Genomic DNA, 6022 nt, shown 5'->3' on the forward strand with positions numbered 1-6022 from the left:
CAAGATGCGGCCCAGTATATCTGTCTAGCTTCCCTGGACTCCGCAGCCAGCTCAGCCTTCGCTTCAGCTAATATCGTGGCCATACGTCGTTCACTATGGCTCCGTGAGTGGCGGGCTGACCCGGCCTCTAAGAGGTCTCTTACCAGTCTTCCTTTTGCAGGTTCCCGTCTTTTTGGGAAACGCTTGGACGAAATTATTTCTGACGCTACCGGAGGTAAGAGTACCAGTCTTCCCCAGCAGCGCCCGAAGCGTCAGGATACCCGACGCAAGCCGGGTTCCTTTCGCTCCTTTCGGTCGCTCCCGCCTGCTCCCTCCACTAAAAACGCGGGCTCTCAAAACAAGAGGACTGGTTTCTCCAGGAACCGTCCTTCCTGGCAATCCAGGACGAACTCCTCCCGGCCCCCCTTCAAGTCAGGCGCTCCCAAGACCGCCTCCTCCTGAAGGTTTCCCCCCGTGCGACTCCCCGCTGGTGGGCGGCCGTCTCCTGCATTTCCAGGAGGCATGGCTCTCCCATGTCGAGGACGCCTGGGTGCGGGACGTGGTTTCTCGGGGCTACAAGATAGAGTTTTCCTCCATTCCTCGCGACCGTTTCTTCCCTTCTCGCCTGCCTCGGTCTCCCTCTCTGGCGGCCGGGTTCTCTCAGGCCCTCCAGTCTCTCCTCAACAAGAGAGTTGTCGTTCCCGTTCCTTCCTCCCAACGGTTCCGCGGTTTCTATTCAAACCTTTTTGTAGTTCCGAAGAAGGACGGCTCGGTGCGTCCAATCTTGGACCTCAAGCGACTGAACCGCCATGTCCGGCTATCTCATTTTCGGATGGAGTCTCTGCGTTCTGTCATCGCGTCCCTGGAGCCGGGAGAGTTCCTCTCCTCGGTGGACATCCAGGACGCGTATCTCCATATTCCGATTTTTCCCCCCCACCAGCGTTTTCTTCGCTTCGCCATCGGATCGGACCACTTTCAGTTCGTGGCCCTACCTTTCGGCCTGGCCACGGCCCCTCGTGTTTTTACGAAGACCATGGCGGCTGTCATGGCTCTTTTACGGTCTCGAGGGATTTCAGTAACACCCTACTTGGACGACATTCTGGTCAAAGCCCCGTCCCGGGACCAGAATTTGGAAAGCCTCCGGATAACGTTGGACACTCTCTCTCGTTTCGGGTGGCTCCTCAACCGACCCAAGTCTTCCTTGACCCCCTCCCAGTCCATTGTGTTTCTGGGGATGAGGTTGGACTCGCTTCAGGCTCGGGTCTTTCTCCCGGAGGACAAGCTAGCGTCCCTTCGCTCCGGGGTTCGAGCCCTTTGCAGTCATCGCCCGGTGTACATTCGATTCTGCATGAGGGTGCTGGGGAGGATGGTGGCCGCAATAGAGGCGGTGCCTTTTGCACAGTTCCACTCTCGTCCCCTTCAGCTATTCCTTCTGGCGCAGTGGGACAGGTCTCTTCCTTCCCTGGATCGCCGGGTCAGTCCCCCTGCTCGTCTTCGGAGGGATCTCCAATGGTGGCTCCAGTCTCAGAGCCTCTCCATCGGTCGCTCATTCCTTCCCATCCACTGGCAGATAGTAACCACCGACGCCAGCCTGCAGGGCTGGGGAGGAGTGTGGCACACTCTCACCGCGCAGGGGACTTGGTCGCCGCAGGAGTCTCGGCTTCCTATAAACATACTCGAACTACGGGCCATCAGGCTCTCTCTCCTGCACTGGCAGGCGCAGCTCCGAGGTCTCCCCGTCCGTGTACAGACAGACAATGCCACTGCGGTGGCGTACGTGAATCATCAGGGCGGCACCCGCAGCAGGGCCGCCATGACGGAAGTGGCGCTGATCCTCTCCTGGGCAGAGGTAAACGTGTCGGCCCTGTCGGCTGTCCACATTCCGGGGGTGGACAATTGGATGGCCGACTACCTGAGCCGCGCGCGTGTGGATCCAGGGGAATGGTCCCTGCACCCCGAGGTGTTCTCCCAGATCTGTCTCAGATGGGGAACGCCCGACGTGGATCTGATGGCATCCCGGATCAACCGACGTCTGCCGAAGTTTGTCTGTCGGACGCGGGACCCTCAGGCTCTGGCGTCAGACGCTCTGGTGATTCCTTGGCGGCAGTTTCGCATGCCTTACATTTTTCCTCCCCTCCCGCTCCTTCCACGGGTCCTGAGAAAAATCAAGGCGGAAGGGGTTCCAATCATCTTGGTGGCTCCGGACTGGCCTCGCCGCGCCTGGTACGCGGATCTAGTGAACCTCGCCGTCGACGCCCCCTGGCGTCTGCCCGACCGTCCGGATCTTCTAAGTCAAGGCCCGATCTGCCACCCTCATTTCGCGTCGCTTCGTTTGACGGCGTGGCTGTTGAAACCTGGGTCCTAAAGTCCCGGGGTTTCTCGGACGCGGTCGTCAGGACAATGATCAGGGCGCGGAAGTCGTCTTCTGCCAGGATTTACTATCGCTGTTGGAAGGCTTACCTCCGTCATTGTGAGGCCTGCGCGGCGCACCCGCTTTCCTTTTCGGTGGCCCGGCTCCTCGCCTTCCTCCAGGCAGGACTGGAGTCAGGCTTATCCCTTAGTTCCCTTAAGGGTCAGGTTTCCGCGCTTTCTGTTTTTTTCCAGAGACCCTTGGCTTCGATCTCTCAGGTGAAGACCTTCCTTCAGGGGGTGGCACATCTTGCCCCCCCTTATCGTCGTCCAATTCCCTCCTGGGACCTAAACCTGGTTTTGGATGCTTTGCAGTCTTCTCCATTTGAACCCCTCAGGGACGTGCCCCTGTCTATTCTCTCCTTCAAGGTGGTCTTCCTGGTGGCCATCACGTCGATTCGACGAGTATCGGAGTTGGCCGCTCTTTCTTGCCGCCCTCCCTTCCTGGTTTTTCATCAGGACAAGGTGGTGATGCGGCCTGTGGCCTCATTCCAGCCCAAGGTCGTGTCGCCTTTTCACCTCAATGAGGATATTATCCTCCCCTCCTTCTGTCCCGCCCCCTCTCATCCGAGGGAGCGGGCGCTTCACCACTTAGACGTGGTTCGCGCCTTGCGTGTCTACCTTGCGCGGACAAAATCATTTCGCACTTCTGACTCCCTTTTCATCATCCCTGAGGGTCCTCGCAAGGGATCGGCAGCGTCCAAGGCGACTCTTGCCCGCTGGATTCGTTCTGCTATCTCTCGAACTTACAGTGGTAAGGGGAAGGCTCCTCCTTTTGGAGTCTCGGCTCACTCCACTCGGTCGGTTGGGGCTTCCTGGGCTATCCGGCATGGGGCTTCGGCCCTTCAAGTGTGTAAGGCCGCCACCTGGAAGTCTCTGCATACCTTCTCGAAATTTTACCGGGTGGACACCTTTGCATCGGCTGATGCGAGTTTGGGCCGCTTGGTCTTGCAGGCAGCGGTGGCTTCTTCCCCTTGAGTTCTTCTCTGCTCTTTCCCTCCCAAGGGACTGCTTTGGGACGTCCCATGGTGTCTGTGTCCCCCAATAAGACGCCCGAGAAAGGAGGAGTTTTTACTCACCGTAAACTCTTTCTCGTAGTCTTCATTGGGGGACACAGCACCCACCCCTTGTTGTCTGTGTTGTTGTTGCCGTTTGGCCTGTGTTTTCAGACCTTGAGTGTGGACTTTGGTTTTTCCTTTTTCCTTCGGCTCCTCCTACTGCTTTTCACTACTGGATTAGCTCAGTGCCAGTGGGCGGGTATAGCCTGCTGGGAGGGGCCGACTTGTTTTATTTTTTCTTAGTGTCAGCCTCCTAGTGACAGCAGCCTATACCCATGGTGTCTGTGTCCCCCAATAAGACGCCCGAGAAAGGAGGAGTTTTTACTCACCGTAAACTCTCTTTCTCGTAGTCTTCATTGGGGGACACAGCCATGGTGTCTGTGTCCCCCAATGAAGACTACGAGAAAGAGAGTTTACGGTGAGTAAAAACTCCTCCTTTTCCACACAATAATCGTCCCGTGTAATGGGGCCTTAACTTTTGATCCCCTCTCAGTTGACTTAGTTCAAACTAGACTAGTGACAGAATTTTGTCAGACCTAGTGAAAGTGTGTCTAAAACTCATTGCAATAGTAAATCTGGGCCAGTCTTCTACATGGAATCCACTTGAAGTCTTGAATTTGACATGCATATTTATATAAAATTTTGTTCTTGCATGTTTACATTAGAGTGAAAAAAAAAATACCCGAGTGTAATACCTGAGGACCACAGCCACCGACACTTCCGCAGACAAACCTGTCTTTGCAGGGACCGTTCGTTCGGCCAATCACTGACCGAGATGTGACAGCCCTGTGGCCAGTGATTGGCCGAGTGGGTTGTCACTGCATAGGTTCGTTTGCAGATGTGTTGGCTGCAGGAATACAGAGACAAGGCAGGAGGACAACGGGGGAGCGTGGAAAGGTAAGTATAACTACTCCATTATTTTTTATATACCTGCAGCACTACATGAAAACTAATGCCGGAGTACCCCTTTAAAGCAAGGGCTGCACAGACATTACTAACCATGTGCGTGCAGCCCCGCTTGAACATTTTTTTGAAGCGTGTTATAGGTTCTGTAAGCGGGCACCGATCTAGCAGATTGTCGCTTGCTTACTCTGTGGGTCAAGCCATCTAATACAGCCTTCACAGTAAAGCACCTTTTAAAACCATGAAAAAACCACCCACCAGGGTCTTGCACCATCTTCAATTACACAGTAATATAGTCAGTTTTATTTCAAGAATAGGCTTTACAGTATTATGCCACAATGGTTAAGCGATACTGTATCCACCAAACCACTGGTACTGAGAGTAAGAGCCCTATTCCACCGGACGATTATCGTTCAGATTATCGTTAAATCGTTCGAATCTAAACGATAATCGTTCGGTTGAAATGCAGTTAACGATTAACGACCAAACAAGAAATCGTTGATCGCTTTATAAGACCTGGACCTATTTTTATCGTTGCTCGTTCGCATTGAATATGACGTCGTTCGGAATAGATACGAACGCAATAGCGAGTAAATAGCGAAGAAAAAACTATCGCAATTACGATCATAAGTAACGATTATCGTTCCATGGAAATGAGTGAACGTTTTCAGGTCTTTCGCAATAGCGGTTGTTTCAGATCGTTAACGATTATGCAAACGATAATCGTCCGGTGGAATAGGGCCCTAAGAGTGTATTTACACAGATTTATCTGACAGATATCTGACTGATTATTGAAGCCGAAGCCAGGAACAGACTATAAACAGAGAACAGGTATTCCTGTTTTAATTCCCAGTTACAGTACTGGCTGTTTTATAACAATGTGTTCCTTGTTGGTGTAAAAAAAAAAAAGTTTAAAGGCTATTTAACCCCTTAACGCCAGCCATACAGCTATATAAGTTCCTGCACACACCCCGTGGCATTTTTTAGGTGCAACTTTTTTTTAAATTTTTTTAATCTGCCTGTTTTGAGTATTCACCCAAAAGTTTGCATAATCCGGGATTAGCACCCAATTTATCATTTGAGACTTTTTAAAAAGTAGCACAAAGGTCTGGTCAGTAGCAGGTGAATAAGCTTGTGCAATTTTTGCAACTTTTTCCATGACTTTTTGCTTAGATACATTCACTCTGGCAGTGTTCTATCCTAAGCATATATAAATTTATCTTTGGTAAACCTAAGTAAAAATAGAAATTTACCATACACTCCAAAAATGAAAATTTTGCCCTGGGCACCGTGGTCAAGAAAGTGTTAAAATATCTTGCAACAAAACTGTTGCCTGTTTCAAGAGTTGTAATCCTGTAAATATAATACAGGCTGTAACTGATGAGTGCAAATTAGGTGAAGAAATGTATTTGTGTGTATTTTAAATTGCATCTGTCACCAGTTCTAAGCTCCTGAAACCACGGCTTTATTTTTCCAAAACTTTTTAGGGGGTCTATAAGTGTCAAAGATGCAGTCCCCATTCTGTTGTGCCCCTGAGCTGCTAAGCCTCCTCATGTGATGTCACCTAATCCACAATCAGGACACGCATGCAGAATATTCACATGGGCTGGCAGGTTTACCCTGTTTGTCAAATTATGTAAAGACTGTGACATCACATGAGGAAGCACAAAAGT

Source organism: Dendropsophus ebraccatus, chromosome 1 (genome assembly GCF_027789765.1).
Source record: "Dendropsophus ebraccatus isolate aDenEbr1 chromosome 1, aDenEbr1.pat, whole genome shotgun sequence".
Lineage (NCBI taxonomy): Eukaryota > Metazoa > Chordata > Amphibia > Anura > Hylidae > Dendropsophus > Dendropsophus ebraccatus.